Source organism: Microcaecilia unicolor, chromosome 1 (assembly GCF_901765095.1).
Source record: "Microcaecilia unicolor chromosome 1, aMicUni1.1, whole genome shotgun sequence".
Taxonomy (NCBI): Eukaryota; Metazoa; Chordata; class Amphibia; order Gymnophiona; family Siphonopidae; genus Microcaecilia; species Microcaecilia unicolor.
In genome coordinates this window covers 4,997,026-5,015,946 of record NC_044031.1, presented here as the reverse complement: position 1 = coordinate 5,015,946, position 18,921 = coordinate 4,997,026, and the positions used below count along the sequence as shown (strand labels likewise).

General features: G+C 48.1%; 1 pseudogene; it reads right to left on the bottom strand.

Moving 5' to 3' along the window:
* The window catches only part of LOC115462307, a 759,864-nt pseudogene extending 741,659 nt beyond the window's left edge, over positions 1–18,205 (bottom strand).
* Between the last annotated feature and the right edge of the window lie 716 nt (positions 18,206–18,921).

Genomic DNA, 18,921 nt, shown 5'->3' with positions numbered 1-18,921 from the left:
TTTTTATAGGTGCCCTCAGGATATGGATAATATGACAATAGATATACCTGATTGGATCTATGCTAATGTCATGGTTGTCACTGATTGGCTCATGCTAATGAGTAGCTTTTATGTTGCTAACATGGTTTTGTCTTTAGCTCGCTTGATCACAAATCTTAAGCAAGACCCTGCATCCAGCTACACCTTTCCTTTCTCACACCATGGCTGACCACAATCCTGCTCACAGGAAAGTCTCCCTCCCCTCTTGGACAGCTAGTCCCCTATTTTCTTTGCACCTGGCATGACTCACTCATTTCTCAACTTGTTTTAATAACTTACATTAGAGAAAATTCCACTTTGTAACAGATACGGCTTCCATCTTGTGCTGAAATCCTCCATTTTGTTTCCATACCTATTGACCTAACTTTTCCTAATTTAGCTTATTTAGGCCTCAATCCGGGCTACACACTAGGTCATACTTTTCCAGTAAGCTCCCAGTTATGTCAGCCATCAGATTTCTGACTCAGCCAAGGTCTGTAATAGCCTGAGCTCTATGACTGTGCCCGCCACCATTCCAGTGGGGGGGGGGGGGGTCTCTGGCTGTACCATAATTATACAGTATTCTGAGGTTTGTTTTATGAATAAAACTTTTATTACACTCACTGCAGATCAACGGTTTCATTCCTGTGTGGATTCTCTGGTGTTTTGTGAGGCTTGTTTTATGACTGAAGCTTTTATTACACTCAGTGCAAATAAATGGTTTGATGCGTTTGTGGATTCTCCAGTGTCTTCTGAGTGCTTCTTTCACAGCAAAGCTTCTACCACACTCAGTACATGCAAAAGGCTTTACTCCAGTGTGGATTGTCTGGTGTTTTCTGAGGCTTACCTTCTGACTGAAGCTTTTATTACACTCACTGCAGATGAATGGTTTCATTCCTGTGTGGATGCTCTGATGTTCTGTGAGGTATTTCTTCTGACTGACGCTTTTATTACACTCAGTGCAAATGAACAGTTCCATTCCTGTGTGGATTCTCTGGTGTTGTGTGAGGCTTGTTTTCTGACTGAAGCTTTTATTACACTCAGAGCAAGTAAATGGTTTGATGCCTTTGTGGATTCTCCAGTGTATTCTGAGTGCTTCTTTCCCAGTAAAGCTTCTATCACACTCAGAACATGCAAAAGGCTTTACTCCAGTGTGGATTCTCTGGTGTGTTGTGAGGTTTACCTTCTGAGTGAAGCTATTATTACACTCACTGCAGATGAATGGTTTCATTCCTGTGTGGATTCTCTGGTGTATTGTGAGTTCTCCCTTCACCCAGAAGCTTTTATTACACTCACTGCAGATGAATGGTTTCATTCCTGTGTGGATTCTCTGGTGCTGTATCATGTATTTCTTCAACCTGAAGCATTTGCCACACTCAGTACACGTAAATGGCTTCACTCCTTTGTGAACTCTGTGGTGCCTTGCGAGATGTCCCTTCTCAGTGAAGGTTTTACCACACTCAGAACATCTAAATGGCTTCACTCCTGCGTGGATTCTCTGGTGCATTATCATGTATTTCTTCAACCTGAAGCATTTGCCACACTCAGTACATGGAAATGGTTTTACTCCTCAATGGCTATTCTGGTGCATAGTGAGTGTCTCCTTGTCAATGAAGGTCTTACCACACTCAGAAAATCTAAATGGCTTCATTCCTGTGTGGATTCTCTGGTGTATGGTGAGGTGTTCCTTCCGATTGAAGCTTTTATTACACTCACTGCAGATGAATGGTTTCATTCCTGTGTGGATTCTCTCGTGTTCTATGAGGCTTGTTTTCCGACTGAAGCTTTTATTACACTCAGTGCAGATGAATGGTTTCACTCCTGTGTGGATTCTCTGGTGTATTGTGAGGTGTCCCTTCTGACTGAAGCTTTTATTACATTCAGTGCAGATGAATGGTTTTATTCCTGTGTGGATTCTCTGGTGTATTGTGAGGCTTGTTTTCTGACTGAAGCTTTTATTACACTCAGTGCAGATGAATGGTTTCATTCCTGTGTGGATTCTCTGGTGTATTCTGAGGTTTCCCTTTTGACTGAAGCTTTTATTACACTCACTGCAGATGATGAATGGTTTCATTCCTGTGTGAATTCTCTGGTGATTTGTGAGATTTCCCTTCCGACTGAAGATTTTATTACACTCAGTACAGTTAAGTGGTTTCATTCCTTTGTGGTTTCTCTCGTGCACTGGGAGGTTTCTTTTCCAGCAAGCACTTGTACCACTGTCAGCAGAAGTACACAAGCTTTCATTTTTCTGAATTTTCTGGTACTTTGAGAGGTTTGTCTTTCTGCAAAAGACTTTTTCAGATTTAGTAGTAGCCATTGATTCTTCACCAGTCTGAGCTGTTTTATGATCTGTGAATGTTTCTCTATGGCTGAATTTTTTCTTACACTCAGCACTTGAAACTAGTATCTCTTCTGGGTGGAATTTTGTATTTCTTATGACATTTTCTTCCTGACTGAAGCTTTTGTCACGACTAGAACATGCAGATAATCTCTCATCAGTGTCATTTTTCTGGTATTTTGTAACGCTTCCTTTATTGATAAAGGTTTTCTCATCTATTGTAGTTGTACACACTCTAGTTTCTTTATTATTGTTCTCATGTTTCTCTTTCTTCCTACCGAAATCTTTTCCACCTATACAGTGTGTCTCTCTTATGCATGTTTTCTGCTGTTGCTGTAGTTCTCTCTTTTGACTGAAGGTTTTCCCACAGTCCGTACCTGTATATGGTCTCTCTTCAGTATCGGATCTCTGATGTGATTTCAGAGTTAAATGATCATTAAGGAATATCTCACATCCATCACACAAACATTTCTGAACTCTCATCTGGTTTGTCTGTTCTTCCACTGTTTGTGTGATATTACTGGTACAATGTTCACACGGAGCTGAGCTTCCTGTTGAAGGTTTTTGTTTATTTTGATTTTTTCCCTTTTCTCCCCGGTCAGAACAGGACGAAGTCTCTTCTTTCTCTCTTTCTGATAACATCTTTTCCTCTTCAGGCTTCTCACTGAGCTTCCATTTATGTGTCTCTGCATTACTGTTCTTAGGGTCATCTTTTTCTAAATAAATAAAAACAGAGCATTGTATAGTAGTGTAGGAGAACAGCAGTTTAACGAGTTCAATAAAAAATCTGTATAAATAAATTGTAAATTTTCCACCCCCTCCCTGTTGGGAATACATTTCCAAGCTAATCACTACCAGGGATGAATACAGAATATATGATTATATTCAAGTTGATATTTAAAAGCACATTTTGGTCTTTGTACATAGATATCGTTTAGCCCTATAACTGCTCTTTCTCCGAGGACAAGCAGGCTGCTTGTTCTCACTGATGGGTTGACGTCCTCGGCAGCCCCCTCCATCGGAAACTTTACTAGCAAAGGCCTTTGCTAGTCCTCGCGCGCCCATGCGCACCGCGCATGCGCGGCCGTCTTCCCGCCCGAAACCGGCTCGAGCCGGCCAGTCTTCTTTCGTCCGCGCTCGGTACGGTCGTGTTACGCCGTTCGTGCCCCGGAGAGTCGACCTCGCGCGTCCTTTTCGACGTGTTTCTTATTATTTTTTTCAAAAAGAGTTCGGGAAGCGCTCCGGAATTGTTCCGGAAGACCCTTTCGGGTTTTCTGCCCTTCCCGTATTTTCTCAATTTTCGCCCCGTAAGTTTTCTTTCGTCGTCGGGGTAGGCCTCATTTTGGCCTCGGTCGAGATTTTTCTCCCTCTACATTTTGGTGCTACATTTTCGCCATTTCGGCTTTTGATTTCGCCGGCGTGATTTTTCCGCCCATGACATCGAAGCCTTCCAGTGGCTTCAAGAAGTGCACCCAGTGCGCCCGGGTAATCTCGCTCACTGATAGGCACTCTGCGTGCCTTCAGTGTCTAGGGGCCCAGCACCGCCCTCAGAACTGCAGTCTGTGTTCCCTGTTACAAAGGCGGACTCAGGTAGCGAGATTAGCCCAGTGGAACGTTTTGTTCTCGGGCTCTTCGTCGACATCGGCACCGGAGGCATCGAGTGCATCGACGTCGTCAGCGTCCGGACCATCTTCCTTGGCTGCCACTTCATCGACTGCATCGAGGCATCGGACCTCTGCATCGGCGCCGAGGCATCGGGCGACTGTATCGACGTCGGTGGTACCGAGACTTCGTCTGCTGATGTCGTCGGACGGAGGTGCATCGTCAGGAGTGCAGGTGAGGGCTGTCCATTCCCCTGCTGGTGGCGGTGAGCCTTCGGGTGGGTCTCCTCCTACCCTGAGGGCTCCTGCGGTACAGCCCCCCCGAGATCGACCCTCTTCGGTCTCGGCCCCGAGGAAGCGACGGATGGATTCTACGTCCTCCTCATCGGTGCCGGGGAGCTCCGGTGACATGCTTCGGAAGAAGTCGAAGAAGCATCGACACCGGTCTCCTCCCCATGTCGGCACCGAGAGCTCTGGGTCGCCGAGGGATTCGGCACCCAGCAGGCATCGGCACCGAGAGGACCGCTCACCCTCTGTTCAGGAGGTGTCGATGCGCTCCACTCTGGACAGCCCGGAACAGCCTCCTCGCCCGGAACAGGTTCTGACGTCGACGCCTGCATCGACCTCTCAGCCTTTCTCTGCAGCCGCTCTAAACGAGAGCCTCCGGGCCGTTCTCCCAGAGATTCTGGGAGAGCTGTTGCGCCCTACCCCTCCGGTACCGGCGGTGCTTGCGCCTCCGGTACCGTCGAGCGTGGCGCCGGCTGGCCCATCGCCCAGGTTGAGGTCCCCGATGTCGGTACCGCGTGCGGTGCCGACCGCGGCCACCTCCCAGGAAGGCTCCCCGACTACGTCGGCGGAGGGAGCTTCGCCGATGCGGGCGAGGGAGTCTACCTCTCGACGCCCCCATCGTGGACGTGGTTCCACTGAGTCGAGCAGGGCGAGGTTGCAGACACAGGTTCGTGAACTTGTGTCTGACACCGAGGGTGAGGCCTCGTGGGAGGAAGAGGAAGACCCCAGATATTTCTCTGACGAGGAGTCTGAGGGTCTTCCTTCTGATCCCACTCCCTCTCCTGAAAGGCAGCTTTCTCCTCCTGAGAGTCTGTCTTTCGCTTCCTTTGTCCAGGAGATGTCTACGGCCATCCCTTTCCCGGTGGTTGTGGAGGACGAGCCCAGGGCTGAAATGTTTGAGCTCCTGGACTATCCTTCTCCACCTAAGGAAGCGTCCACAGTACCCATGCATCATGTCCTAAAAAAGACATTGCTGGCGAACTGGACAAAACCATTAAGTAATCCCCACATTCCCAAGAAAATTGAGTCCCAGTACCGGATCCATGGGGACCCAGAGCTGATGCGCACTCAGTTGCCTCATGACTCTGGAGTTGTGGATTTGGCCCTAAAGAAGGCTAAGAGTTCTAGGGAGCATGCTTCGGCGCCCCCGGGCAAAGACCCTAGAACCTTAGACTCCTTTGGGAGGAAGGCCTACCTTCTTCTATGCTCGTGGCCAAGATCCAGTCTTACCAGCTCTACACGAGCATACACATGCGGAACAATGTGCGGCAGTTGGCGGGCTTGGTTGATGCTCTTCCCCCTGAGCAAGCCAAGCCTTTTCAGGAGGTGGTCAGGCAGCTGAAGGCATGCAGAAAATTCCTGGCCAGAGGAGTGTATGACACTTTTGATGTTGCGTCCAGGGCCGCTGCTCAAGGTGTGGTGATGCGCAGGCTCTCATGGCTGCGTGCCGCCGACCTGGAGAATAGACTCCAGCAGCGGATTGCGGACTCGCCTTGCCGTGCGGACAACATTTTTGGAGAAAAAGTCGAGCAGGTGGTAGAGCATCTCCACCAGCGGGACACCGCATTCGACAAGTTCTCCCGCCGGCAGCCTTCAGCATCTACCTCTACAGGTAGAAGATTTTTCGGGGGAAGGAGGACTGCTCCTTATGCTTCTGGCAAGCATAGGTACAATCCTCCTTCCCGACAGCCTGCGGCCCAGGCTAAGCCCCAGCGCGCTCGCTCTCGTCAGCAGCGTGCGCCTCAGCAAGCCCCCGCGGCTCCCCAGCAAAAGCAAGGGGCGAGCTTTTGACTGGCTCCAGCAGAGCATAGCCGCAGTACAAGTATCAGTTGGGGGGAGGTTGAAAGCTTTTCACCAAAGGTGGCCTCTCATAACCTCCGACCAGTGGGTTCTTCAAATAGTCCGGCAAGGATACACCCTCAATTTGACTTCCAAACCTCCAAATTGCCCACCGGGAGCTCAGTCTTACAGCTTCCAACACAAGCAGGTACTTGCAGAGGAACTCTCCGCCCTTCTCAGCGCCAATGCGGTCGAGCCCGTGCCATCCGGGCAAGAAGGGCTGGGATTCTATTCCAGGTACTTCCTTGTGGAAAAGAAAACAGGGGGGATGCGTCCCATCCTAGACCTAAGGGCCCTGAACAAATATCTCGTAAAAGAAAAGTTCAGGATGCTTTCCCTGGGCACCCTTCTCCCCATGATTCAGCAAAACGATTGGCTATGCTCTCTGGACTTGAAGGATGCCTACACACACATCCCGATACTGCCAGCTCACAGACAGTATCTGCGATTCCAGTTGGGCACACGTCACTTCCAGTACTGTGTGCTACCCTTTGGGCTCGCCTCTGCGCCCAGGGTGTTCACAAAGTGCCTGGCTGTGGTAGCAGCGGCACTTCGCAGGCTGGGGATGCTCGTGTTCCCATATCTCGACGATTGGCTGGTGAAGAACACATCCGAGGCAGGAGCCCTGCAGTCCATGCAGATGACTATTCGCCTCCTGGAGCTACTGGGGTTTGTGATAAATTATCCAAAGTCCCATCTTCTCCCAGTGCAGAAACTCGAATTCATAGGAGCTCTGCTGGATTCTCGGATGGCTCGCGCCTACCTTCCAGAGACGAGAGCCAACAACTTGTTGTCCCTCGTCTCGCGGGTGCGAGCGTCCCAGCAGATCACAGCTCGGCAGATGTTGAGATTGCTGGGCCACATGGCCTCCACAGTTCATGTGACTCCCATGGCCCGCCTTCACATGAGATCTGCTCAATGGACCCTAGCCTCCCAGTGGTATCAGGCTGCTGGGGGTCTAGAGGACGTGATCCACCTGTCCACGAGTTTTCTCAAATCCCTGTATTGGTGGACGATTTGGTCCAATTTGACTCTGGGACGCCCTTTCCAAATTCCTCAGCCACAAAAAGTGCTGACAACGGATGCGTCTCTCCTGGGATGGGGAGCTCATGTCGATGGGCTTCACACCCAAGGAAGCTGGTCCCTCCAGGAACGCGATCTGCAGATCAATCTTCTGGAGTTGCGAGCGATCTGGAACGCTCTGAAGGCTTTCAGAGATCGGCTGTCCCAACAAATTATCCAAATTCAGACAGACAACCAGGTTGCCATGTACTACGTCAACAAGCAGGGGGGCACCGGTTCTCGCCCCCTGTGTCAGGAAGCCGTCAGCATGTGGCTCTGGGCTCGCCGTCTTGGCATGGTGCTCCAAGCCACATACCTGGCAGGCGTAAACAACAGTCTGGCCGACAGATTGAGCAGGATCATGCAACCTCACGAGTGGTCGCTCAGTTCCAAAGTAGTGCGACAGATCTTCCAGGCGTGGGGCACCCCCTTGGTGGATCTCTTCGCATCTCGAGCCAACCACAAAGTCCCTCAGTTCTGTTCCAGGCTTCAGGCCCACGGCAGACTGGCATCGGATGCTTTCCTCCTGGATTGGGGGGAGGGTCTGCTGTATGCTTATCCTCCCATACCTCTGGTGGGGAAGACTTTGTTGAAACTCAAGCAAGACCGAGGCACCATGATTCTGATTGCTCCTTTTTGGCCGCGTCAGATCTGGTTCCCTCTTCTTCTGGAGTTGTCCTCCGAAGAACTGTGGAGATTGGAGTGTTTTCCGACCCTCATCACACAGGACGAAGGGGCGCTTCTGCATCCCAACCTCCAGTCTCTGGCTCTCACGGCCTGGATGTTGAGAGCGTAGACTTTGCCTCTTTGGGTCTGTCAGAGGGTGTCTCCCGCATCTTGCTTGCTTCCAGGAAAGATTCCACTAAGAGGAGTTACTTCTTTCAATGGAGGAGGTTTGCCGTCTGGTGTGACAGCAAGGCCCTAGATCCTCGCTCTTGTCCTACACAGACCCTGCTTGAATACCTTCTGCACTTGTCTGAGTCTGGTCTTAAGACCAACTCCGTAAGGGTTCACCTTAGTGCGATCAGTGCATACCATTATCGTGTGGAAGGTAAGCCGATCTCAGGACAGCCTTTAGTTGTTCGCTTCATGAGAGGTTTGCTTTTGTCAAAGCCCCCTGTCAAGCCTCCTACAGTGTCATGGGATCTCAATGTCGTTCTCACCCAGCTGATGAAACCTCCTTTTGAGCCACTGAATTCCTGCCATCTGAAGTACTTGACCTGGAAGGTCATTTTCTTGGTGGCAGTTACTTCAGCTCCTAGAGTCAGTGAGCTTCAGGCCCTGGTAGCCCAGGCTCCTTACACCAAATTTCATCATAACAGAGTAATCCTCCGCACTCACCCTAAGTTTCTGCCGAAGGTTGTGTCGGAGTTCCATCTTAACCAGTCAATTGTCTTGCCAACATTCTTTCCCCGTCCTCATTCCTGCCCTGCTGAACGTCAGCTGCACACATTGGACTGCAAAAGAGCATTGGCCTTCTATCTGGAGCGGACACAGCCCCACAGACAGTCCGCCCAATTGTTTGTTTCTTTTGATCCCAATAGGAGGGGAGTGGCTGTAGGGAAACGCACCATATCCAATTGGCTAGCAGATTGCATTTCCTTCACTTACGCCCAGGCGGGGCTGGCTCTTGAGGGTCATGTCACGGCTCATAATGTTAGAGCCATGGCTGCGTCGGTAGCCCACTTGAAGTCAGCCTCTATTGAAGAAATTTGCAAAGCTGCGACGTGGTCATCTGTCCACACATTCACATCTCATTACTGCCTGCAGCAGGATACCCGACGCGACAGTCGGTTCGGGCAGTCAGTTCTTCAGAACCTGTTTGGGCTTTAGGATCCAACTCCACCCCCCGAGGGCCCTGTTTGTTCTGTTCCAGGCTGCACTCTCAGTTAGTTGGTAAATTTTTTAGGTCAATCTCAGTTATGTCCTCGCCGTTGCGAGGCCCAATTGACCATGGTTGTTGTTTTGAGTGAGCCTGGGGGCTAGGGATACCCCATCAGTGAGAACAAGCAGCCTGCTTGTCCTCGGAGAAAGCGAATGCTACATACCTGTAGAAGGTATTCTCCGAGGACAGCAGGCTGATTGTTCTCACAAACCCGCCCGCCTCCCCTTTGGAGTTGTGTCTTCCCTTGAAGTGTATTGTCTTGCTACATACTGGACTGGCCGGCTCGAGCCGGTTTCGGGCGGGAAGATGGCCGCGCATGCGCGGTGCGCATGGGCGCGCGAGGACTAGCAAAGGCCTTTGCTAGTAAAGTTTCCGATGGAGGGGGCTGCCGAGGACGTCAACCCATCAGTGAGAACAATCAGCCTGCTGTCCTCGGAGAATACCTTCTACAGGTATGTAGCATTCGCTTTATCAGACAGGCTGCGAGATGCAAGGCTAAACCTTCAGGGTGCTTGTTCCCCAGATAAACTAATTTGGGCGTTACCTGATTCTGAAGTTCACAGGAAGAGATTCATCATTAGCCAATCATACATTTGTTACAGAAGCTTAGTTATTCTAAATATGAGAATAGATATCTGATTGCAAACTTGCCATTAATAAGTTATATTTTACTTAAAACAAGTTCTATTCTTTACCGTCTATGTTCAGGCTAATTTAATAAGTATATTTTTATGTTTATTTTTTATTATGTATTTTTGCTCTCGCTAGGAGGAAAAGGCTTCTGATGTTCAGTATGCTTAAAGCTTTTGCTTATCGCTATGTCAGCTGCCGAACCAATTTCTTCATTAAACTAAAAACCTAATGAAGAAGTTGGTTCGGCAGCTGACAAAGTGATAAGCGAAAGTCATTAAGCATACCGAACATCAGATGCCTTAAGCTTTAAGTAAAATATAACTGTTTCATGGTCAACTTCTCAGCCTAGTCTATAAACAACGAAAAAGAGTCTCTTTCTTCCTGTGAGAGGAACTAGACCAGCCTGGAAGCAAATCGCTTCTCAGTGCCAGCAAAGTTCCTGTTTCTGAGGTAACAAAACATTCCTTTCATTCTTTTATCAAACTGTGCGTACGTGCCAATTCTTACATCTCTGCTGTGCCCCCCTTATCTAAAAACAACATCTGGCTATATTTGTTCCTGCAAAACCATGACCCACAGCCACAAATCAGCACGATAGCCCTAGGGCTTGTTTCACCTCCTTCTTCACCCCTCCCTGTTGCTGTGCTTGCAAGTGGAATGTTAGATAAGAATTTCTGCTGGAATTCTGCCTATGAACTCCTGATGACCTTACCTTGATGGATTACAGAGTTGGGGAGACTCTGCTTCACAGATAGAAGGGCAGGAATCTTAGGAGTTACACAGTAGTCCACCATTTTATGGATTGCAAATTTATACAATATGCTGAGCTGGGCTAAGCTCCATCGAGTCTCCAACAGTGGCCGATTTGGTCACAAGTGCCAGGCAGATCCCAAAAAGCAGATCTACTTCTCATGATTCATTTTCCAGTGATGAACAATGGAAGCCCCAAATCTATTTATGGGCTTTTCCTCCAGAAACTTTCAAACCTCTTTGAATCCCTCTCTATTAGCTGCTTTGACCACATCCTCCAGCAACTGAGTCCACAGTTTAATTATGCGTTGCAGGTAAATGGCAGATGATGTTTAATATGAGCAAGTGCAAAGTGATGCATGTGGGAAAGAGAAACCCGAACTATAGCTATGTAATGCAAGGTTCTGCTTTAGGAGTCACCGACCAAGAAAGGGATCTCGGCGGCGGCGTTGATGATACATTGTAATGCTCTGCTCAGTGTGCTGCGGCGGCTAAGAAAGCAAATAGAATGTTAGGTATTATTAGGAAAGGAATGGAAAACAAAAATGAGGATGTTATAATGCCTTTGTATTGGTCCATGGTACGACTGCACCTCGAATATTGTGTTCAATTCTGGTCGCCGTATCTCAAAGAAGATATAGTGGAATTAGAAAAGATACAGAGAAGGGCGACGAAAATGATAAAAGGGATGGGACAACTTCCCTATGAGGAAAGGCTAAAGCATCTAGGGCTCTTCAGCTTGGAGAAGAGACGGCTGAGGGGAGATATGATAGAGATCTATAAAATAATGAGTGGAGTGGAACGGGTAGACGTGAATCATTTGTTGACTCTTTCCAAAAATACTAGGACTAGGGGGCATGCAATGAAGCTACAAAGTAGTAAATTTAGGATTAAACGGTTTTTATTGATGACAAATCATAAAATACAACCTTTGTTTCGTCATCATACAGTTTCAAAGCAGAAACACAACAACATTGCAACATTCCATATAGTCATCAAACTTGTATACATTTAATCCCTCCTACCCCTTACCCCTAAACTCCTGTCGAACTTATAAACAGACAGCCTCAAAATTCTCCCCCCCATACGTAAACATTCCCAGAGTCATAAGTAATAACCCCTTCCCAACCTTACTAATACTGTCCAAGATTCCTTTGCACAGTGTTCATGACCTCCCCCTTCCATGTCCATAGGGTCTGGATTCTTATAACCCCACAGATCATGGACCGAGAGGTCAACTCAATTTATCCACGCCTGCCTGTGCAGCTGAGGGTCTAGTCCAGGCAAGCTAACATTTCTAGAATAACCATTTAGCTTCTAGCTTCTGGAATTTGCTTCCAACATTCCTCTATGGGTGGTATGTGACCTATATTATTGATCCAGTAATACAACCGAATCCCCCAGATTCCTAGCAAGTACAAATATGAATGAATTAAACAGAAGTAAATCCCTCCCTCCCCCCGTTCCCTGCCCATTCTACCTTGTGACGCCCGATCCCCAAGAAGGAGGAACCGCAATCGTGGTTAGTTCACCCGTGAGGCTAGAATAGTATTAGACAATGCGCTGAGTTTATTAAGAATATAGCTGCGAGTTTTGGGAGACATCACATTGATGTAGCCTATCCAAGTTAAATAAAAATGTTTTTGTGTTTTGAAGTTGAGCAGGGAGCCCTGGAGTTCCATCAGAAGTAGGGCATGAAGGCGGTTGCGCCATTGCCAGAAAGAGGGGGCCTGCTCCAAAGTCCAGTTTACCAGTATACATTTCATCCCCACTAAGAAGGCTTTATGAGCAAGTGCATTCTGATGAACCGTTCCCCCCACTACCGGTGCTTGATATCCCAATAGGATACATTTAGGCAGTTGTCTGATCCGGGAACCCCCAATCCTGCCCATAAACCTAGTTATCCTGTTCCAAAAAGCCGTGATAGCCGAGCAGCACCAAAAAGCATGATAAAAGTAATTCTGTGGCGCCCCACATCGTTTACACTGAGCTGATTCTAAATACCCCATGTGATAAAGACATGTTTGTGATGTGTATGCTCTGTAAATCACTCTAGCCTGATATTCCCGAAGTTCTACACTCCGTGTCCATTTCCAAACTCCTCTCAGGCCTTTCAAAAGGTCCTGGGTCGAAACTGACGTCTGCATGTCCTGGGCCCATCTGATTGCCACTGAGTCCAGATCCCTCTGCGGCCGGGCTACCCTCAATCTTTTGTATAGCAGAGAGATAGAAATAGGGTCTCCCGATGGCACCTCAAAAAGATCCTCCAACTTAGTGTTCAAATCAACCGCCAGTGCTGCACTAGGCAGGGAGACCACATAGTGTCTCACCTGTTCATAGGCGAATCACGAGCCCCAGTCTGAGGGAGTCAAATTAAGCTCCTCCATAGTCTTGATTGCCCAGTGGACTTCAGCACATGATGTAAAAATGTAATCCCCTTCTCTCCCCGGGCCCGTAGGCCGGGGTTTTCCGTACCCGGACGAAAGGCATCATTCCCTTGCAGAGGAAGAAACCTACTACACCCGCTATCAAAGGCCCACATCTTTGCCAAAACTCTCCATAGCTTCCTCAGTGGCCCCATCAATACACTAGCTTGCACCTGTGGCTTCACCTCCTTCTCCGCCGCATGTAACATATAAAAATTGTGTTGTGGACTGCACATCGCTATCTCCATGGCTAACGGAATATAGGCCTCTGTCTGCTGGTACCAATCCCCTAAATGACGCAAAAGGCATGCTATATTATAAAATTTAATATCTGGGACTCCGAAGCCCCCCTCCCTCCCGTTCACCATAAGGAATTCAAATTTTATCTGAGGTCTCTTCCTTGCCCAAAAGAATTTAGAAAGCATACTGTGAAGCGCCTGTATCTCCCGCTGTTTAAGGTAAAGCGGTATAGTTTGCAGAAAATATAGCCACTTGGGGAACAGCACCATATTAAACAGTGCGATACACCCCGTCAAAGACAGCGGTAACCCTTCCCATCTCCCAAGGGCCTCTTTTGTGCTGGATAACAAATGTTTTACATTGAGCTCTCCAAGACGCCTAGGGTCCTTGGTAAGCTGGATTCCTAGATATTTAAACGCTGCCTCCGCTCTCCTAAATGGGCAATGTAACCTCTCCCACTGATCTTCCCTCATATTAAGGGCCATAACCTCCGACTTGTCTAGATTAAGTCGGAAACCAGAAAAGTCCCCAAATTCTGCAAAAAGCTCCATCAGAGAAGGCAGGGAGATCCGAGGGTCTTCTATTACTACAAGGAGATCGTCTGCAAAGGCAGAAATCTTAAAAAGTTCTTCTTCTATCTGCACGCCTCTCACCTCCCCCGTCCGCTTGATGTCCCTAATAAGGGGATCTAACACCATTACGAAAATAAGTGGCGAGAGAGGGCAGCCTTGCCTAGTTCCTCGAGCTATCCTAAAAGAGGCTGAAGCCTGTCCATTTACCCAGACCTCAGCACTCGCTCCATGGTATAGGGCCTCTATAGCTTCTAGAACCCCCCCCCCCCCATACCATATGCTCGCAGAATGTCAAACATAAAATCCCAATTTACATGATCAAAGGCCTTTTCGGCGTCAAAACTAATTATTAAGGCTGAGGTTGAGTGGTGATGTATGTTCTCTAAGGCCCCTAAAACTTTCCTCATATTGCGTGATACTGTTCTGCCCTGAACAAATCCCACCTGGGATTCATCCACTACCCTAGGCAACACCTTAGCTAATCTGTTTGCTAGTATTTTTGCAAGCAGCTTAGTTTCAAAAGGCAACAGGGAAATGGGTCTGTATGAACCCGGTTGAACGGGGTCCCTCCCTGGTTTTAAGATAACCACTATTTGCGCCTTTCGCAGTGTTTCTGGTAAGACTCCCATCTGAACAAATCGATTAAACACCACCGTAAGGCAGGGCACTATATCTTGGGCAAGAAGTTTATAGAACTCTGCAGTAAATCCATCTCCCCCTGGTGTTTTATGCAAAGGGCTATCCCGTATTCCCCAGCTCACCTCATCCTCTGTAATTTCCCCATTAAGACTGTCTTGCTGTTTGGGAAGTGATTGACCTGCCAAGTACCATTCAGCCTGAAGTCCCTGGTCTACTGGTGCAGCGTACAACGACTCATAAAACTGCCGAAAGACCTCATTCACTCCCTCTGTTGTGTGCTGGAGACCTCCCGTCCTATCCCTGATCTGCGGCACAAAACGCGTGCCTCCCATTTGTTGCACCAACCGTGCCAGCAATTTCCCTTGTCGATTGGCATGTTTATATAGTTGGTAGCGAAAATATTGGTTAGATTTTTTGGCTTTCGCGTGTATTAATTGATTCAAGGAAGTCTGGGCCTCCAACAACTGGTATTTATGTATATTAGAAGGCTTAGCTCCAAACCACTGTCGCACTTGCTCCACTATCTTCCCCAGGTGGAGGATCTCTGCCTCCTTAGCTCTTTTCCTGTGGGAATAGTATGAAATGACTGCACCTCGCAAAACGGCCTTAGCCGCTTCCCAGAATAATACCGGGTCCCTGTGATAGGTGTCTACATTGAAATCTGTATACTCCTTCCACTGTGCCTGAAGATATGGGAGGAACTGTCCATCATAATAAAGTTCCCTGGGGAACCGCCATCTGGGTCTCTGCCCCTTCTCCAGCCCACAAGAAAAAGACACCCACACCAACGCGTGGTCCGACACCTGAGTCGGTCCTATGTCCACCTGCTCCAACGATGTAACTTTACTAGATGAAACCAAAATATAATCAATGCGCGACAGCGTGTCATGTGCTCTAGAGAGGTGGGTATAGTCCCGATCCCCAGGGTGGAACAACCGCCATGCATCCACTAGGTCCAGCAACGAGCAGAGCCGTGGGATTCCCTTCTGCAGATTTACTGGGCCTACTCTGGAGGTGCCCGTACTATCCAACAATGGGTCAAACACCGAATTGAAATCACCCCCTATAATTATTGGTATTTGTTCAAAAGAATGCACCTCTCTCACTATAGCTTAGTAAAACCTCTTATGATATTGGTTCGGCGCATAAATGTTCACCAGTAACAGGGGCTGATTATTCACTCGTACCTCTACCATAACAAATCTTCCTTTCGGATCCACCACCACCCGCTTCTTTATAATGGGAAGCCCTTTCCGAAATAATATGATGAGACCCACCTTTCTGTTAGAAGTTGGGCTTTCCACATAGTCTCCCACCCACCATCTACAAAGTTTTTTATGTTCCTGCAAAGATAAGTGCGTCTCCTGTAATAGTGCTATATGAGCTTTTTGCCTATTTAAAGTTTGTAGTATTTTACTACGCTTAATCGGAGACGTGACGCCCCCCACATTCCAGGATGCCACTTTAGCCATATTCTATCTGAAGTGGACCAATAAAGCAGGTATTTATGAAGTAAAGGGGGAAATGTCCCAGCCTCCACCTCCCCCCTCTGTTTTTTTTCCTAACCACAACTCTCCAGTTCTTTCGGCTCCTTCTTCTCCTTCTTGTCCCTCCTGTACACAGGCAGAAATCCCCCCCTCTCCCACCCCCCCATCCTTCCCCCTCACCCCCCCTATTATTCCCCCCTTTTCCACGAGTTCTCTAGAACTCATCACGTAATGGTGTCCCCAGACCCCATCGTTAGACATTTCCTTCAACCCCCTAGTAAATTTCAGTATGTACCCACAACAGGTGTATCTCCCCTCCCTCCATTATATATTCGCCCAACATTTGTGCATACCTTTTACATGTGACCCAACTACTCATTCAGGCCTGCATCAACATTCACTCCTAATACTCACAATTATGCTCCCCAATCATCTTGCAATGAAAGACTTGCAAGTCCAGACCCACAGTTGTTCTGTCATCCCCCAGCAAACCCTCATAACTATACCCCAGCCTTCACCACACAGTTCTGTTTTATCCCCCCTGTTGGAAATGTTCTTCAAACCCGACGTGATCCTACAGATCAATTATATTCCATTCAGGTTGCTTGTTCCTTGGGCAGGCCTTGTATAAACTCCTTGGCTGCCTCTGCTGTCTCAAAGTATTTCTCTACTCCATCATGGTGTACTCTTAATTTTACCGGGTAAATCAAGGCAAATCGGATTTTGCTCTGGTGCAGCTTCGCGCAGACCGGTGCAAATTCCTTCCTTGCAGCGGCAACACGTGCTGAGTAATCCTGAAAGCAAAGGATTTTCTACCCTTCATAGTTTAGTTCTCCTCCGGCTCTGAGAGCTTGTAGAATTGCCTGTTTGTGGCCATAATGTAAAATTTTTATTATCACAGCTTGTGGTCTAGCGGCACCTGTCTTCTTCGGCCCCAACCGATGGGCCCTTTCAATCCTCGGTGGGCCGGGCAGATTATTAAGTTGCAGCATTTTCGGGAGCCAGCTCTCTTCTTTAAGGTGTTCCGGCAGGCCAATAAAACGCAGATTATTACGCCTGGATCTATTCTCCAGGTCGTCCAGCTTGGACTCTAAATCCACCATGCATTTCTGAAGGGCCGCCATCGTTGGATTGGATTCTGTTCTGCGGTCTTCTAAATCGCTGATCCGCTGCTGCATATGATCGAGATCAAGGTGGAATCCATCCAGGCGCTCATGGGCAGAGTCCGCACGGTCAAAAATTGCCTGCAGCTTTTTATCAAGGGCCGCTTCCACCGCCGCTGTGACCTCTGCGGTGATTTCCGCCGTCCAGACTGAACAAACGCTCAGTCCCTCCGCCATCTTGGGCTCCGCCGGTTTCGGTCTGTCTCACTCCTTTCTTGGCGCTCTGGCGGCCATCCTGCACCCTCGCGATCCGATCTGCTGATCAATTCAAACCTCCGGTTTTGCTCAAGGAAGTATTGTTGCGAGGAGGTCCCTTGGTCCACTTTTACGGCCGAAAAATTACATTAGCTGAGGGGGCCTGGCAGGAGCTTCACTTGGACACGTCCTCACTCCTGCATCACACCACGTGACTCCTACAAAGTAGTAAATTTAATACGAATCTGGACCTGGATAGGCCACTGTTGGAAACAGGATGCTGGGCTTGATGGACCTTTGGCCTGTCCCAGTGTGGCAATACTTATATACGTTCTCTTAGGCTGCTGCAGTTGGCATTATGATGTTGTGGTTGTCCGTCTGAGTAAGTGGAACAGACGTTTCAGCCAACATACTGTGGCTTTCTTCACAGTGGCTATCAATAGAAATCAAACAAAATAAAACATGGAAAAGAAAATAAGATGATACCTTTTTTATTGGACATAACTTAATACATTTCTTGATTAGCTTTCGAAGGTTGCCCTTCTTCCTCAGATCGGAAATAAGCAAATGTGCACATTTGCTTATTTCCGATCTGAGGAAGAAGGGCAACCTTCGAAAGCTAATCAAGAAATGTATTAAGTTATGTCCAATAAAAAAGGTATCATCTTATTTTCTTTTCCACGTTTTATTTTGTTTGATTTCTATTGATAACCTTAAGAGTGGACTAACACGGCTACCACACTCCTCTTCACAGTGGCTGAAATGTCGGTTCTTTTTTCTCAAACGCAGCAAGACCCAGATAACTACAATAATAAACCTTTCAATGATTTTTCAATCTGCTGTTCTTTACTAATGTCATCTCGCCATCACTCATTATCAGTCACACCGGCTTCCTGTAGTGAGACTCACCCACTGCCAGTCACTCCTTAATGTGCCTGAGAAGAGATTTTAAAAATAACGGGAAACCCTTACCTACAGACATCAGGATCTCATAGTTCTCCTTCATCACCTCCCTCCAAAGCTCCTTCTGCTCCTCATCTAAATACTCCCACTCCTCCTGGGAGAAAGAGACAGCCACGTCCTCAAATGTCACCCGCATCTGAAACACAAACCAGAAACACAGTCAGGGACACGGGAGGTGCTCAGAATGCATTAGATTTCAGCTCCTGCCTTTGTTCTGGGGGTTGTAACTGTGTAGATGTTTTAAAAATTCAGCTTTATCTATCTTTTTGTGTAGAATTCCCCCGGCATTAACACCCAGCTAGCGAATGATACATACCTGTAGCAGGTGTTCTCCGAGGACAGCAGGCTGATTGTTCTCACGAGTGGGTTGACGTCCACGGCAGCCCCCACCAACCGGAACAAAACTTTGCGGGCGGTCCCGCACGCAGGGTACGCCCACCGCGCATGCGCGGCCGTCTTCCCGCCCGTGCGCGACCGTTCCCGCTCAGTTGAATGACAAGCAAAAATAAGTAAAACGCAACTCCAAAGGGGAGGAGGGAGGGTAGGTGAGAACAATCAGCCTGCTGTCCTCGGAGAACACCTGCTACAGGTATGTATCATTCGCTTTCTCCGAGGACAAGCAGGCTGCTTGTTCTCACGACTGGGGTATCCCTAGCTCTCAGGCTCACTCAAAACAAGAACCCAGGTCAATTGAACCTCGCAACGGCGAGGGCATAACAGAAATTGACCTACGAAGAACAACTAACTGAGAGTGCAGCCTGACCAGAATAAATTCGGGTCCTGGAGGGTGGAGTTGGATTTAAACCCCAAACAGATTCTGCG